Source organism: Alligator sinensis, unplaced genomic scaffold, assembly GCF_000455745.1.
Source record: "Alligator sinensis unplaced genomic scaffold, ASM45574v1 scaffold751_1, whole genome shotgun sequence".
In the NCBI taxonomy this organism is placed as follows: Eukaryota; Metazoa; Chordata; order Crocodylia; family Alligatoridae; genus Alligator; species Alligator sinensis.
This window is the reverse complement of record NW_005842325.1, coordinates 605,366-620,934: the sequence shown is the minus strand read 5'-3', so window position 1 is coordinate 620,934 and position 15,569 is coordinate 605,366.

The window sequence follows — 15,569 nt, the reverse complement described above, 5'->3', positions numbered from 1 at the left end:
TTTCCCCTAGCCCCCCCGGGGAAAACAAGGAATACCAGCCACAAGTTGTTGGAAAGTAGGTTTAGATTAGACTTCCATAAGAACTACTTCACAGTTAGGGCGGCTAGGATCTGGAACCAACTTCCAAGGGAAGTGGTGCTGGCTCCTACCCTGGGGGACTTTAAGAAGCGGCTCGATGCCTACCTGGCTGGGGTCATTTGAGCTCAGTTTTCCTCTTGCCCAGGCAGAGGGTTGGACTTGAAGCTCTACAAGGTCCCTTCCGACCCTACTTCTATGATTCTATGTGCCAATGATCTCTTTGATGGCTGCTGAGTCCGATGTGCAAGCAACAGTCCTTCCCACAGGTAGGGCACACCCATGCACTAGTAATGCTCTGAATCTGAGCAGCAGATTTTTTCCTCCTTGGATGCTAGTTATCACAAAACTCAATCCAGTCTGTCCTGCAGTGCCTCACTACACCTGCAAGCTGACTCAGTCAACCAGAGCAGCATTTTGCACTCCTTTCCCAGTCATCCACAGAAACTTCAAAGGATGCCAAGTCATCTTTACAAGCATCCCAAAACCTGCACAGCAGTTTGCCTCTTTGTCTAAATGCTTTGCAAGCTTCAGAATACAGCACATTCTTCAGGATTCTGTGATCCAGCATTTGCTTAACATGACCAAGCCACCTGAGTCTTTCCATACTAATCAACATTCCCATGAATGACACATCAGCATGATTCATTATTTCCACATTTGCTACCCTATCTTGCCCTCTTCTTCAAAGAATTTAACATAGGCATCTGATATGAAGCTGTTCAGTCTTTTGGTCTGTTTGGTGTACATCTATGTTTCTGAGCCATATAGAAGAGTGAATAAAGCATATCTCATACATTTGGATTATCATTTTAGTTGACAGTTTGTTTGTTGCCCTGTGGGGTCAGGCCAACTCTGAGGATCTCAATATTTCACTGTTAGACTGGAGGGTGTGACGCAATTGCACATATACAAACACACAAATCATTTGGGTGCATACACATGCACACTACCAGCTCAGGCACATACACATACAAACCAGTCTAGGCACATGCATAGCTATTACCAATTCAAGCACATACACTATACACCCCAGAAGTTAGACACAGAAAACTAATTCATATATCATGCACACAATGCCTCTCTCTCTCTCTCTCTCTCTCTCTCGTAACTCAGATACACACACGTTTAAAATAACTAGTTTAGGTTCATGCACACCTATCACCAGTTTAAGCCCATACATGCTACATACACCAAATTTAGACAGAATCACTTACCAGTTGCCAACACCTGCACATCCAATACACATACGTGGATTACTAATTTATATACCTACCACACACACACACAATGATATCTATATATGTGTATATATATCTATTCACTAATTCACACACACACCACTCTCCTACACATACACAAAAGTGAGTTCCTAAGTTGGGTATTGTGAAATGTATGTATGTATGTATGTGCTTGATGTGCTTGTGATACCTGGGGAAAGGTTGAGGTAAGAAAGTAGAAGTGTAGGGAAATGGAAGTCAGTGGAACCGGGCTTAGAACTGGTAGACTAGAGGGGGCTGGGCTGAAGAACTGAGGCTTGGCGGTAACTTTAGGTTAATTCTTCTTAATTGGTTAAAAGACAAAGCCTGCAGGACAGGGGAGTGATGCTGGCACAGAGGCTGGGACTGGAGCCAGAGCTATGGGTGAGCTGAAAAGGTAGGTGGGGAGAGGGAAAATGGGGCTAAGGGAAAGTGGGGATGTTAAAGAGCAGCTCTGGGTGTGGGAAGCCAGAGGATGGCTCCGGGGCAGCTAGAGAAGTTGCAAGGAGTGGCAGTAGGTGTTGGGAGCTGGAGAAAGGTTCCAGCTGCTGGAGAAAATTGCAGGACAGGCACGAGGAGCTGGGAAGCTGCAGGGAAGGGGGGATGACTACAGAAGGTGGGGGGGAACCCTGAAAACAGAGAGACAGACAGCAGAAAATTGCAGGAAAAGCAGCAGGGGAGACTAAAAGGCAGCAGGGGCAGTGGGAAAGCCAAGAAAGGCAGCAGAAAGTCACAGGGAAAAGGCAGTAGGAATTGAGAGGAGATCAGGAAACTAGTGAAGAGTGGTGGGGGCTGGAGCTGAGAGAGAGAGAGAATGAGGCTGGAATTTAAGATAAGGAAGGAACTGGGATTCAGTAAAACATGAACCAGCTGGGGTTTGCAAATGACAGTGGTTTTATTGAACAGGGGAAACAGTGACACAATGTCTTATTGGTTCTCACACCCACACACAATGGCAGCAGGGGTTAGAGAGGCTTGGTGCAGGGGATGAAGTCCAGGAAGTCCACTGAAGTCCAGGAGGGGAGAGAGAGACAGAGATAGAGAGTCCAAATTCTAGGAGGAGGTGTGCAGGTAATATCTACCTATCCAGGCTGGAAAGGGGTCCTTGTCCAGCAGGTGTTGTCCAGAGGGGGGTTGCCAGCCGGGCCTCTGGGTGAATAGGTGGTGTGGCATGGTGCTCATCCAGATGGAAAGGGCGTCCCACTGGGTCTGTCTTCACTGCTCCTTTTTATAGGGGCAGACCTTGTGTGACCCTAGTGACAGAAGGCATGCTCTGGTAAGGGTCAGCCCCTGTTGTACTGAGCATGTGTGTTCCAAGTAGGGATGTGCATTTTCGGGTGTCTGTAATGGTGGGGTACAAAGGTAGAGGTCCTGGTTCTGCAGGGTCTTTTGTCTTTCAAATGCTGGATTCTTGTCTCTGTTCCTGGGTGAGGTCTGTGGTTCCTGGGTGAATCAATGCGAGGTGATGACCCAGTCATTACAGGCCATTCAGTAGAGGCCTACTACCATTGTATTTCAATCAATCCCAGTCACTCTCATTCATCCAGGAACCAATTTACATGGGAGGGGTACATGACTCATACAGTTGAACCACAGGGGATGCCCAGGCAGAGAACAGAAAATGGAGGCTTGACATAGAAAATGGAAACTTGACATGACTTTGGTTCACTTACAAACAAACGCCTAAACCATACAATATCCATATGAAACAATAAAAATCAATACAAAAATGATAATCATACAATATACAACAGTAAGAATCAATGTAAACCTAATAATAATACAATATAAAACAATGGATATCCAAAACCAAAAACTTGCTACCAAAATAAAAATGTTAAAGCTTATCCTAAGTCTGAACTCACTTATACTTATCTATAGGGAATAGAGAGGGAAAGAAAAAGTCAGGAATGGTTGGGGACGGGAAGGGAATGCATTTTAAAATAAATAAATAAAAGAAAAACTGCGGGTTTTGCTACATGTTATTGTTCCAGGCTGTGTCTTGCAAAAGACCAAAGTTCCTGGCTGCTTTGCTGATTCTATTAGCATCAAGATCTACATTGCTGGTAACAGTAGAGCCAAGGTATAAAAACTGGTCAACAATATCCAGATGAGTACCATGTAGCATGTTATCTGGATCTGGTTATGAAGACCATTGGTGCATGTTAAGTCTTCTTCAAATTTATTGCTAGCCCAAAAATTTTGCATGAGTCAGACAACATGATAATAAGATGTTGTAGGGCATCCGTACTGTGAGCCGCAAGGGCTACATCATCTGCAAACAACAGGTTCCTTATGGTGATCTCCTTCACCTTCATCTTAGCTCTGAAACTTGCAATGTTAAACAGTCCTCCATCATGTATAGTGCTGAGATGGACATTCTCTCGAACATCACAGAATATGTGTTGAAGCAGAAATGATAAGTAAATATTAAACAATGTGGGAGCCAGTATGCAGCCCTGATTCACTCCGTTGTTGATGTTGAATGAGTCAGACTCTTGATTTTCGTACATTACAGTTGCCTTTGTGCCATTGTGTAAGGATATCATAACATTTAGCAGTATGTGTGGACTTAAATAGCATTTATTGGCAGACATTGCTAAGTGAGCAATAAGTAAACCAGTTAAGTGTGTGTACAATTAAAGTATCTTCTCATCTTTATACGTTTTTCAGGATTATACTCTGGTGGTTGAGAATTCTGGTTGACTGCCTTTGCTTTGGTGTAGGGAGAGGATTTGCTTGTGTAGGCAAATCGTATTGGCTATGGCATGGGTACCAAACTCATCCAGCAGATGAAGGGCATAGGGTCAGTCCACAAGCCAGACTGGGATCACAGACCATCCCTCTTCACCAGAGCCAGCATGCACGCTGGCTACAGCCCTAGATGCCAGGTGCAGTGCATGCTCTGGAACTGCTCAGCATGCTGCCTGCCTGCACCAAGCATGCTATATGAAACATGCACTGATCCAGCCTCATGCACTGCATGCAGTACACTAAGCTGATTTGGACTGCATGGGGCCAGTCTGTGACCATGCAGATCCAAGTCTTGTTCCCAGATCTAAATTTGCATTTTATATAAGCAGGGAGAAGTTTCTAAGGAAGAGAGAAGTGCTTGTCAAGAGAGTCTGGATTTGAAGGGAGACAAAAGCTACAGTCTGGGGAAAGGCAGTCTGCAGAGTATAAAATAGTGTGGAGCGATCCAGGTGTAGCAAAACCTCCAGTTTTTCTTTTTTGCAAAATGCAGTCCCTCCCCTTCCCCAAGCATTTCTGACTTTTTCTCTCTCCCTCTGTTCCCAATAGATAAGTATAAGTGAGCTCAGACTTAGGATAAGCTTTAAACATTTTTATTTTGGTAGCAAGTTTTTGGTATTGGATATCCACACTTTTATATTGTATAATTATTAGGTTTGTATTGATTCTTACTGTTGTATATTGTATTATTATCATTTTTGTATAGATTTTTATTGTTTGATATGGATATTTTATGGTTTAGGCCTGTGTTTGTAAGTGAACCAAAGTCATGTCAAGTTTCCATTTTCTATGTCAAGCCTCCATCTTCTGTCCTCTGCCTGGGCATCCCCTGTGTCACAACTGTATGAGTCACACATCCCTCCCAAGTAAATTGGTTCCCGGTGAATGAGAATGATTGGAAATGATTGAAATACATGGTAGCAGGCCTCTACTGAATGGCCTGTAATGACTGGGCCATCACCTCGCATTGATTCATCCAGGATCCACGGACCTCACCCAGGAACAGAGACAAGACGAGCATTTGAAAGACAAAAGACCCTGCAGAAACAGCAACTGTCACCATTACAGACACCTGAAACTGCATATCTCTGCATGGAGCACACATGCTCAGTACATCAGGGGCTGACCCTTGCCTGGGCATGCCTCCTGTCATTAGGGTCACACAAGGTCTGCCCCTTTAAAAAGGGGCAGCAAAGAGGGCATCCCACTGGGTCTGTCTTCATCTGGACCAGCACCATGCCACACCACCTATCCACCCAGAGGCCCTGCAGGTGACTCCCCTCTGGATAACACGTACTGGACAAGGATCCCTTTCCAGCCTCGATAGGTAGATATTACCTGCACACCTCCTCCTAGAATTTGGACTCTCTCTCTCTCTCTCTCCTCCTGGTTTTCAGTGGACTCTAGCCCCTGCATGAAGCCTGTGATTGTCAGCTGTCCGTCTCTCTTTTTTAGGCTTCGCCCACACCTTCTGTAATCCTCCCTCCTCCCCCTCCTGCAGCTTCCCACCTCCTCTTAGCTGTCCTGCAGTTTTCTCCATCAGCTGGAGCCTTTCTCCAGCTCTCAACACCTACTGCCACTCCCTGCAACTTCTCTAGCTGCCCCGGAGCCATCCTCTGGCTCCCCACACCCAGAGCCCTTCTTTAACACCCACACTTTCCCTTAGTCCCATTTTCCCTCTCCCCACCTACCTTTTCAGCTCTCCTGTAGCTCTGGCTCCAGTCCCAGACTCTGTGCTGGCATGCTTCCCTGTTCTGCAGGCTTTGGGCATTGTCTTTTAATCAATTAAGATCAAATAACCTAAAGTTACCCCTGAGCCTCAGTTCTTCAGCCCAGGCCCCTGTAGTCTACTGGTTCTAATCCCAGTCCTGGTAACTTTAACTCCCTACACTTCTACTTTCTTTCCTTAACTTTCCCCAGGTATCCCAAGTACACCAAGCACATACATACATACATGCATACATATCACAATACCCAACTTAGGAGCTCACCTGTGTGGATGTGTAGGTGGGTGGTATGTGTTTAAATTAGTAAATACATATATAGATATCATTGTGTGTGTGTGTGTGTGTGTGGTATATGAATTAGTAAGCCACATATGTGTATTGAATGTGCAGGTGTTGGTAACTGGTAACTAATTCTGTCTAAATTTGGTGTGTGTAGCATGTATGGGCTTAAACTGGTGATAGGTGTGCATGAACCTAAACTAGTTATTTTGAACGTGTGTGTATCTGAGTGGCTAGTGTGTGTGTGTGTGGGGGGGGCATTGTGTGCATGATATACGAATTAGTGATCTGTGTCTAACTTCTGGGGTGTATAGTGTATGTGCTTGAATTGGTAATAGGTATGCATCTGCCTAGGCTGGTTTAAATGTGTATGTGCCTGAGCTGGTAGTATGTGTGTATATGCACCTAACTGATTTGTGTGTTTGTATATGTGCAATTGTACACCATGCCCTCCTGTCTATCAGTGCAATATTGAAATCCTGAGCATTGGCCTGACCCCTCAGGGCAACACGGGAAGGCATGAAAATCAGATACGTGGAACTAAATTAGGAACAGATAGGAATACAAAGTATAGAGAAAGATAAAGCAGAATTAAAATAGAAAGAAACCATTGATTTGGGACAGGTAGGAAGGAGTCAGAGAAGTTAAAAGTACAGATTTTACAATGGGAGATCAACATAGTGTTGTTTGCTTTGTACAAGTGACTAGGAAATTGAGCTGATTGGGAAAATGGTGCTAAAATTGTTCATGCAGTTGTACTGGTTTCAATGAAACTATCCTCAGGGAATGTTTCTTAGGTAGGTCCAGGATGGAATTCCTAGTTGGTGAGCGAGGCCTCGGGGCCAAGAATAGGTCATTAGTACTGAACTGATCTGAATTTGTCTTCTTCCGCTCCAGAGTCGACTGTTTTATTTAATTTGTATAAGTATATGTGCAATTCAATAGGATATTGTTAGACATATATAAAGAGCTTGATTTTATGAATATGTAAATGCAGAGGTGTAGCAGGGCAGCTCTGTGCCCTGGGCAGTAGTGGTGCACAGAGCAGTACTGGCTGCCACAGTACTGATGGCAGCAGTGAAGTCAGCTGTCACTGGGCAGTAACTATTTTTTTTTTTTTTTTGATCCCTTTTTTTTTTTTTTTTTTTGCATCCCTGACCCCTCTCCCTCTCTTTGAAAGTCCCCCCCCCCCCCCACACCCAAGGTTACTGAATAAATGTAACTGTCACACAAAGAGACATAAACAAAAATCTAGATTTCTGTTTATGGTGTCATGTTGAGCAGTTCAGGGTTAAGTCTTCCAAAATTAAAGTTGCCTCAGCAACTTGAAATCAGCCCTTCATGCATATATATATTGTAGAAGTAATCTTAATTGTAAGATTTTCTCCCACCCCGCCCCACCACCCAGAAAAGCCTTGCCTTATTTTATGGATGGTATGGACAATGTTCAGGAAAATAATTGGAAATTGGGTTGTAATCAGAAGTGGTATTTTGATCTGGGAAATTAATGGAATTGAAGGACAATGAGATGCGAGAAAGCAGTTGGCAGCAAGAAGAAAGTGATTCAGGACCAAAAGTTTTTGTTTTCTATAAAATACTGCAACACAGTACTAGGCAGAGTGCATGTACAAAGCTAATGGAATGAAGTGTCTTCCTATGGCATAAGAAACAAATGTACTTCACTTTGACAGCTAACTGCAATTTTCACCTGGTTAGAACTGTGATATGCATACATGTAGATGGAATCAGCCACAATTTCATGCTCCTTCAACACTCCTCTGCACAAGATTTGAATACATGCTACAATGGATAGAACAGGGCTTGAAAAAAAAAGGTCAAGAATCCTTAATCATGGAGTTTTAAACAGTGTGAATGTAGGGGTCACTACAGATCTGGGGAGAGAGAAGATGTAATTATTATTTTAGATAGTGCAATAGAGCTAATTTTCTAGTATACGGCATCACAAAATCAAATGAAAGTACTGGATTTGCTATCAAAATCAGTCAAAATTATATAAAACAATCAGAATAAGATGAGAAACCTTAAAATGCTGTTACATGAGAGCAGAGATGTCAAACATATAGCTCACAGATCAAATGCAGTCCTTGGTGTCATTTTCTCCAGGGAAGTTGGGGATGTGGCCTGCTATAGAATATGGAGTCCCTCGGTTCCAGTGGGCATGGTAGCAGAAAGGTGAACAAGGGCTGTGCTGACACAGCCTTGCTTGTACCACAGCTGCCTGGCCTGTTGCCACCACTGCTACAAGCAGCCACTTGTCCTAATGCCACCAGGCCCCTTAGCTGCCACCTCATGCCCTTTGTCCTGGATTGGATCTACCATTGGCCACAATGCAACTGTCCCATGACCCAAATTGGATCTGGCCTGTAGGGAGCCCTGTGGGTCAGATCTAGCCCAGGGCATGGGGTGAATTTGACACTCCAGCATTAAATTAGAGCAAAATATTTCGAGTGGGGGGTCAGATATTGTATTGATGACATACCTGTGATTTGAACTATGATGCTCTTAACCTTGATCAGGGTCTTTGGAGCATTAATTCTATTTCAATCTGTTTTACTTCTACTTTTCAGTTCAAAGCACTAAGGTGCAGCTACCCCACAGAAAATCAAACCCATGATTCTGGATAGATAGAATAGTAGAAGCTCCTAGAAATACATGTTTTAAGTTATTTACCCCTATCTTGTCAAGCTTTAGTATGCATAGTAGTTAAACCTCAAGTTCGAGGATATTTCTATAAGGGGCAAAGCAGAAATGCCTTGCAGAGTATTGAAATCAGTGGCTAAAAACAGTGGGAATCCTTAATTATAAAGTAATCAAAATAATTTCAAGTACAACCTTACATTATAAGTTTTTCTTCCTGTTAATTGCAGTAAGATACGTAGCATCTTGGCTACAGCCTTCAATTACCAAGCATCTTCTTCTAGAAATGTATTAGATTTGTCCTTATGTGACACACACACTATAATTAGTGCCTAGGCATTGAAATTTGGTGGGTTTTAAGTTATTTGCACTCATTCTTATAAATACATATTCATCTTTTTAAGTGGAAGCTGTTAAATCATTTTATAGGGCAGAAGCAGGTGCTCTGACTAGTGCTTTCACCTTATTTTCAGCCATTTCTATGCCAGAGCATGAAGGATCAAGATGGGCACAGCATGTGCTTCTATTTGATGAAATCATAAGCAACCAAAAAGAAAAAAAATTGCGAACAAAACTGATGGACTTTCATCTGTGTAAATGGGTGACTCTAATCAAGTAAGATAATAAAACTTGATTCAAAAGTAATTCTTCAGCCATTCTGTGATGTTTTGGAAATTTTTTGGCAAAATGTGCTTTCTGGGAAAATGCATTTTCTTTTAAACTAATGTATTTCCTAAGAATATGCCCAGTTTTTGTGCAATTGCATGAACAAACATAGACCAGGGAAGCACTAGCTAGGTTGCAGTACTGTGCAGGGTTCAGTGGACCATAACCAGAATGTGAGCCAAAAGTATGCTTTTTTTTTTCTCCAACAAAAATGGCCAATAGTATACTGGGCTGGTAGCAACACAAGCTGAAAAAATCCTGTTTATTTAGTGGCCAGCATAAACCCTCCCTGAAGTCAGTGAGAGAGTGGGAATTTGGCTATTAATTTTAGGGGGCTTGGATAAGGTACAGCGAATGTTATACAAAGGATACTTAGGACCAAATCCAAAAAGAACTTTGTGTGTCCAAAATTTAAGTCTGTCCATGCATAACTTTTTGCTAAAGTTCAGGTACCTTATAATCTGAAACCAAGAAGTAGGCATTTAGGCTTCCCCGTGTAATTTATGGGGAGAGTTAGGCACCTCAGAGTGGTATAGAAAATACGTTTGTTGATCAGCAGGGAGATGCTTACATTTAACAAATGCAAAACATTAAACAGGGCTGTATGCTTGAAATCTTTTCCCTCTGTAATATAAGCTCTGAGTTCCTCTCATACCTGGCACCTCCATTCAATAAGAACCCAGTGCCTGGGATCATCTTCTGAGGGGGTAGCTGCCTACAGATGTTCTTGCAAAGAACTAAACAGGATTGATCTTGCTTCTAAACAGGATTTGTGATGCTTCTAGCACATTATATGTCTTAGTACAACTTTGCTGCTGCTGGGGGCCACGAATCTTCCTGGGATCCACCTACTGCTAAGGCTGTACTGGTAGCGTATGGACTGCCACCACCTCCATGGGAGGCACACAACCTCCTACACCACCAGCATGGGCTTCACAGGTGATGTCTTGCCCCCTGGGCCCTCTCTTACCACAGGACAATTGGAAAGGAAATAGCCTACACTTACAGTCTGTGAGCCACATGCTGGCCCCTTATGGGCTGCCAGCTGGACAGCCCTGCCCTAGTAGGCAGATCACTCCCCAAGGAATTGGAAGACCCAGCTTCCATTCTTCTTCAGCCTAAGAATCTTTAAATCCATATTTTCTACCTCCCAAGAGAGCACAGTAACCATTATGTTACAGACAAGGATAAGATATAGGCACTTTCTATCCTTCCAGTTGTATTTAGGGACTGGGTAGAAGAAACTGCAGGAGTGAGAGAGCAAAAAGGCAAGAATGGAGAAGGAATCAAAACCTGATGGCATTTAACATAGAGAAGTGCAGGGTGCTCTACCCTGGGAGGAACAACTAGCATCTTACTTATAGGCTCGCCAGTGCTACGCTCGCTAGCACCATAACTGAAAGAGACTTGGGGGTCTTGATTGACCACAAGATGAACAGTAGCCACCAATGCAGTGCTGTGGCAGGCAAAACTAACCAAACTCTGGCATGCATCCATTGATGCATCTCTAGCAAAACCAGGGACATCATCCTCCCACTTAACTCGGCCTTGGTGAGGCTGCGACTGGACTACTGCATCCAGTTTTGGACCCTCATTTCAGGAGGGACTTGGGTAAGCTCAAGAGAGTCCAGAGGAGAAACACCTGTATGATCCAAGGCCAAGAAAGAAAATCTTACAAGGAGAGGCTGAGGGACATGGGACTCTTCAGCCTGGAGAAGAGAAGGTTCAGGGGGACTTGGTGGTAGCCTATAAGTACCTAAGGAGAATGCATCAGGATCTGGGAGTTGTTCACCAGAGCTCCCCAAGGGATAACAAGGTCCAATGGCCACAAACTTCTAGAAGGCTGAGTTAGACTGAACATAAGGAAAAACTTCTTCACAGTCCGAGTGTCCAGTGTCTGGAAAAGACTCCCCCCAGAGGTGGTGCAAGCACCCAGTTTGGACTCATCCAAAAGGCATTTGGACGTTTATCTTGCTGGGATCATTTGATCCCCACAGACTTCCTGCCTATGGCAGGGGGCCTGGACTCAATGATCTTACAAGGTCCCTTTTAGCCCCTAAGGTCTATGAAATCTATGAAATTAAGCTGATGTATTTAAGAAGCAATTGCAAGTAACATTTTTAGCAACATTGGTCCTCTATCTCTAATTCTTAATTGACAGATATTCAAACTTTACCATACCTTTAAAATGAAACTGATGAAATTTGCTAGCTTTCTAACATTTAAAAAATGCAGATGTGGTTAGGAGATTAAATGTGAAAATAGGTACATAGTTTTAGACACCTGTATTTGAAAATGTTGGTTTATAATTCCCAAAAGGGAGAAATGAATCATCCAGAACATGGGAAGAATATCAGAGTTCAAAATTAATTTTAAGTTTTAATAACATTTTAAAAGCTAAGTTCCAAAGCAAAGTGTTAATTGGGCCACTCCCCTTGGAATAGGTGTAAATAGTTCCTTTCCCACCCACTTGCAGCTTATTCAATGAATTTAATTATCACCTAGCCAGAAGGCATGGACACTATTACACCTAGCCAGAGGGTAGCAAGTAGAAAGCAGCTCAATTTAATGAGCTGGAACAGAAATAGGTCAATGAAAAATATATGTATAATTTACTAGAGTGTCTACCATGTAAATATATGTGATTAGCAGACTAAAGGTGACAATGATTTTTGTAACCAAAAACATGAAACCTCAATTAGATTGGTCTGCTAGTTTCTTTTTTTTTTGCTGCCTTTGAGATTTGAATGCACTCTGTTCCATTACTGGTTTTGTTGTTGGGGGGGAGGGGGAAGTATGGTTAGCTTTTGTATGGGATTTTTTTTCTCTTTACAGGTTTTTATCGTGATAATTTATCTGGCCAGAAAAGTATAACTCACATGCAGTATCTGATTTTAAGTGAAGTAAATTTCTGTTTCTGCTGGTTTTAATTTCCTGTTCCTCCTTTCTCTCATCGTGTAGATTAGTAGGGGCCAGCCTTTTTGGTAGGTGTGCCACAATTTAGGCTTACACCCTCCCCAAGCCCCAATTCTGTCTCCTCCCCAAGCCTTATTTGCTTTCTGCTTCCTGTCCTATCTGCCACTGTGCCAGCCCAGCCAGCATCTAGATTCCCCTCTGCCCTTTACCAACTTTCATCTGTGGCGGATCGTTGTAACTTAGAACACTTCCTGCAAAGTGTTCTCAGTTACAGCAGGGAACTGCATTTCTGTCTGCACCCTGCATTGCCTTTCCCCCTCCCCCCACCAGTCTCCCACACAAGGATGCTTGTGCCACTTGCAGCAGTACCCATACCACAGGTTGGCCACCTTAGATATTAATTGACTTTAGTAGGGTGTTTTTCTGTCTTTGTTGATAGTTCACTTTATTTCCCTGATCCATTCAATATCCCTACAATCCATTTTTTAAGGTTTTCATGTTCAGGTCATGTCTTCTAGGTCATTATTCATTGTCTCTCTTCCTGCATCAATAATGCCTGTCTACATAGCTGAAACTCCAAGTAATATCAGCTTTGTACTTCTAAGGTGAAGTATCCCTGATTGGTTTTAAAATGAAGCAATGGTTTCCTTGTTATATAAGATCTGTAGTTTAAGTACTTTCCTATGAGCTCAGTTCATGACAACAGAACAGATCTATCGGTGTAGACTACATTTCTCTAAATTTGTTTAAAGTGCAATTTCCCTGAATCATAAGCATTTGATTCAGAGCAATCTAATTAGCATTGTCTAGGTATGAACAGCCACTCTACAAGGCCATATATGGATCACAGTATTTTTCCTGTTATTGAACTAAAACCATCTGTACTGATGAGAATTTTTAGGGAGCATTTTTCATAGATCTTTGTGCTTTCCCAGAGGACTGTAGGAGAACTTGTTTGTCCTTCTGGTTATTATGAGGGAAATTTGTGGGAAGGTGTTACCATTTAGAGTTTAGCCTTTGTCTGCACTGTTGAGTGGCTTACCAGTCCAAATGAAAGCAGAACCTGGATTTCACTCCCACCCCTGGTCTCATCAGCTAGTCTGAGATGCAAGAACAGCTTAATTTAGGAACAGGAAGAGGGTGAAGGCTTAAGGGCTTCACCTCTTACAATGAGGACATGACAAATAGTTCAATTGGTGCATTTCTGGTTTAAATTTGTTCATGGCATAACTAATATTACATGCCTCCATTTCCCTGGTTAGCTTGTACGTGGGAAATAAGGGGTTAACTGTTTTGGAAGAAAACCTATGTGCTCCATTAGTGGCCAGTGGGCTATTAAGAGAACGAAGGGCCATTTTGCATATGAAGACCCACCATAACACCAAGTTAACTCCAGCCTCAGGACCTGAGGAAACTCTGCTGTTTCTGGTACCAAGGTGGGACTTTAAAGCAGAGTGTCACAGAGCACCGAGGTGCCCTGCTCCTAGAGAGGAAAAACTGCTAGAGGAAAAGCTCGGGTAGTGCATAAGGAGCCCAGCTGTTGGTTGCCAGGGCAACGGGAGTCAGCAAATAACCCACACTTGCCAGCGGTCAGCTGGCTGTAAGGGGCAAGGCCTGGCTCTTATAATGCCCAGGGGCTGAGGCCAGGCTGGCAGTTCCCTGCCAGCAGCCAGAGAGGCATGAGCTCCTGGAGCAATGATGCGAGGGGAAGCCTGACCGCAGGTACCGCTCTAGCGCAGTAAAGGGTGGCAGCGCTAAGAGGTCGAGCAATGTTATTATAGCCAGGTGGCTTATGTTTAGGTTATAGCCAAGAGGCTCGAGTTTCTGTTTGGTTTTGATGTTATACCGGTGGTTTGGGTGAAGCTATAAGTGGTTGGAGGAGTCCTCATAGGGGACTCAGGGAGTGTGAGGACCCCAGCGCCAGTGAGGGCGCAGCATCCTCATAGGGGACCCACAGCAGCGTGGGGGTCCCAGCACCACTAAGGACGCAGCTTATGGGGTGCTTAGACCCCAGCCCCAGAGACGGGCGTTTGAGAAGCCCCAGGGCGGGCGTGGTGAGCCCCAGAGAGGGGGCACTATTGGGAAGCCCTAGTATGGGCACATAGAGCCCTCCTACAGGACCCCGTCGTGACACAGAGATTGTCTTAAAAATAGATACACAGGTGAAAGAGAGAGATGCTAGAGGAGAGAAGCCTGAGAACTTTTGAGAGAGAGAAAAGCCAGGGTTGTTTTTCCTAACTCAGGCTTTTTAGGCTTTGGGGAAGAAGGACTTAGCCTGTATTGTGGACCAAAAAGAGGCTGTTATGTTTTAAAGGGACCTGACTTCTTTGCTACATCTAGGACTTTGGGGGCTCAGGCTGATGAAGCACCCCTGGACTTTCACTGCATTTTAACCAGGGAACAGCTTTATATGTTTTTTAAAAGTATTTTATCTAACCAAGGGCATAGAGTAGGTTGTTTAGGCTGCGGGAGATTGCTTGTTGCATAGTTGCTGATTTCTGGCCTCGCTAAAAGAAAAAGCTGTATCAACAAAGTTCCGGAGCTGGAAGGGGGGTTATTTGGGGGGGGAGCTGGAGGCAGGGGGTTACTTGCTGGGCTTGCTATACATTTCATCACATCAGCAAGTTTAACCTGTTACGTAGCTATATAAGGCAGATGCCCACTGGGGTGGGGGTGCTCACTTTGCAAACGATTGCCAAGCACCACTTTCTGTGCAGAAATAAAGTTTAAGTTGGATCCTTCACCCCTGTGTGTTTATTGGAACAAGCGCACTGGGCATGAACTCACTGTCCTTTGGGGACAACAATTTCTGGCGACCACGAAGGGACTCTAGCTGACTGCCTTGCCCGGTCCACCTCTTCAGCTCCGGCAACAACTGTGGACGGCGCGAGGGCCAGGCACCACCAACCTTATTCGTCGGAGGTCTGACCGTCTCCTGGTTGCCTGATGGAGTCAGGGAGGGGCACAACGGCACAACACTCGTAGGACCAACTTAATCAGGTGGGGCGAGGGAGGTTTCAACGGACTGGTGAGTACTTCTTTCCATATTTTGGACAGGTTAAAAAAGAGACGGCTTTAAAAGTTCCGACCGTGTAGATGCCCTAGGCGAGTGAGATCGGGCTTTCAGCCCCGTGAACTCCCTTTAATCAGTTTGGTTCTGAGTCTGAGCGGCGGTCGCCGTCCGGTAGTTGGATAATGGGAAGTAACCAGTCTAAGATTCCACCCTGCAGTCCCTTAG